Source organism: Leptopilina heterotoma, unplaced genomic scaffold, assembly GCF_015476425.1.
Source record: "Leptopilina heterotoma isolate Lh14 unplaced genomic scaffold, ASM1547642v1 Lhet_179, whole genome shotgun sequence".
In the NCBI taxonomy this organism is placed as follows: domain Eukaryota; kingdom Metazoa; phylum Arthropoda; class Insecta; order Hymenoptera; family Figitidae; genus Leptopilina; species Leptopilina heterotoma.
The window spans coordinates 59,401-62,370 of NW_025110895.1; positions in this window are offsets into that span (position 1 = coordinate 59,401).

The window sequence follows — 2,970 nt, forward strand, 5'->3', positions numbered from 1 at the left end:
AGACGAGGGTTGTGTTTAATACGAAGGCCGGTCGGTCAGGGTATACTGCTGTAAAGGACTTCAGACCAATCAGTCTAACTTCTTTTATATTAAAGGCGTTAGAGAAACTGGTGGATAATTTTATCAGACAGGAATGTCTTAGAAATTATCCTCTACACCAGGGACAACATGCTTATAGAGCAGGTTGCTCAGTAGAAACAGCCCTCCATTCTGCAGTAAGTAGAATAGAGGGACAAATTAGTAGTGGTGGCTATGCGGTTGGTACCTTTCTTAATATTGAAGGTGCCTTCCCTAACACCTCTAGCAAATATATCTGTAGGGCAGCCAGGAAGCGAGGTGTTCCCGAGCCGCTAATTAAGTGGATCGACAGCATGCTTCGCGAAAGGGCTCTTGAAGCGGAGTATGGTAAGGCTAGGGTAACAGGCCTTGTCTCAAAAGGGTGCCCCCAAGGAGGAGTTCTCTCTTCTTTATTGTAGTGCTTAGTGGCAGATGAGTTAATTAGAAACCTCAATAGCGAGAGATATTATACGCAAAGTTATGAGGATGATTTTCTTATAATTATAAGAGGGCACTCATTGTCAATTGAGACCCTCTTAGAACTTACGGAACGTGCACTTAAGATTGTCAAGGATTGCTGCAATCTATTTGGACTCTCTGTAAACCCAGAAAAAACGAATGTAACAGTTTTCACAAGAAAATATAAGGTACCGAGTTTGAAGAAACCGATATTTTATGGAAAAGAAATTTCTTTTTCTGAATCGGCTAAGTACCTGGGAGTAATCCTGGATAAAAAGCTGATTTGAAAGGAACATTTCGAATATCAGTATAGAAGGTTCTGTACTGCTTTTTGGGCGTGTAGAAGGGCGATTGGGTTATCGTGGGGACTAAAGCCTAATATGGTCAACTGGCTCTATCAGATAATTTTAAAACTCAGGTTTCTTCACGCGGTGGTTGTTTGGTGGACTAGGACTCAACTGATAACGGGTAAAGAGAAACTGGACAAACTGCAAGCAACGATTTTCAGGGGTATTACGGGGGCTATAAGGACCACGCCAACAGCTGCGTTGAGATTCCTGCTGGCTGAAGTACCTCTGCATAGTGCTGCGGTGAAAACGGCGGTTCTTACTATGAGCAGGTTAACCGCGCAGGGAAGGTGGAAGTTTGGTGGTATACACACTAAGCTTCCACGCTCAATTATATCATGGTATGGTGCAAGATAGAATGATCAAAAAGGTGAAATTTAAACCCCGCTTTAAGATCATTACATCTTCCAGAACGGACTGAAAGAAAGGTTTTTCACTTGGGGACGAAGTCTGGTATACAGACGGCTCCAAGATGGACTGCGGTTCAGGCTTCAAAATCTATCGAAAAAGTGTACATTAAAGTGGCTGAGTCACTAGGTCAGTATGCCACGGTTTGGCAGGCCAAGGACTGTGCGATTTTAACTTGCGCCCAAATTTCCATTCAAAACGGAACAAAGGGTAAGAGGATTAGTATTTGTGTGGATAGTCAGGCAGCCTTAGGGGCTTTGAAAAATCCCACAATAGAATCAAAACTTGTCTGGGAATGCCGTTGCGTACTAGATGAGTTGGGTTCAGCAAATAAACTTTCATTGATTTGGGTGCCGGGTCACTCGGGAATCAAGGGTAATGAAAGAGTAGACGTCTTGGCGAAAATCGGTTCCGAGACGGCATTTATAGGTCCTGAACCAGCAGTGGCAATAATGCCGTGCTTGGTTGAGGGAGCCATAGAAAGATGGGGTCAAAAGGAAAACTATGTGAATACTATGTGCAGATTGTGTGAGACGAGTAACGAAACTTCGACTCACATATTATCTGAATGCCCAGCGTTAGCTAGGATCAGGTTATCTAGTTGGGGTCAAGCAATTATTGACCCTAAACAGGTGAGAAACCTATCGATAGAAGAGATACTTGACTTCTGGAGAAGAACAGGACTCTAAAGGGGTTGCTATAAACGAGCGAGCTGGAGTCTGGTACAATGGGTTTTCTAATCTAGGTGCTTACTTTTCCCTCTTTAGGAAAATCCAGCTCGATCTCGGTTGTTAGATTAGATTAGATCAGATGAATCGACTAAAATACGAATGAAAAGTAATTTCAAAACTGACCATAGTATAGTCCGAGCGCTGACAATAAAAAACAAAATACATAACCTCAAAACGTCAAATTTTGTTACATGTAAGAATAAATATTATTTAGAAATCTTTATTAGCCTGGCCGCGATTTGTTAAGATATTTTTTAATCTGGTGATATCATTGAGCGCCGGGCAGAAAAAGTTTCCTTTTTACCTAAAGAAACAAATACGAAAATACTTAAGTTGATCTATAAATAATTAATAGACCCAAAAACTTAATAATATTATAGAAAAAGAGATTTTATTGACGTTTTGAATTTGAATTCAAAACTATTGTTTATAAATTTTTATGAAGATTACACATTTCTCAGGTAAAAATGTGTACTTTAAAATAAAAATGATGTTAATAAAAAAATTAGTTTATAAATAAAAAAAAATTTTAAACAATTTTTTCATTATTTACTCCTCTCTAAAAAAATGTTATTAACATATTTGGAATCCTTACGAATTCACCTTTAATTTAATAAAACAAAATTTATGAATACTCATCTGGTTCCAGAGATATTGAAGTTTTTGTAAAAAAAGACTAGCTGCAGCAACAAGGTGAGCTTCGAATAAAAAACCAAAAGTTTTTCGATTTTTTTTATTTCGGATATTTAAAAAATCTTCATTTATTAGTGAGTTGGGCAAATTCTTCAAAAATTCAGTAGAAATAGACAAAACTTCGATAATATAGAAGAATTTAACTACAAACATCTAAATTTCAATGGTTTTGCATATTTCCGGTATAACACGATACGAATTCTATGTCAGATTTCCAAAATTCAAAATATCCCTATTGAAAAACGCGACATCAGAAAATATATAAGAAAATATCT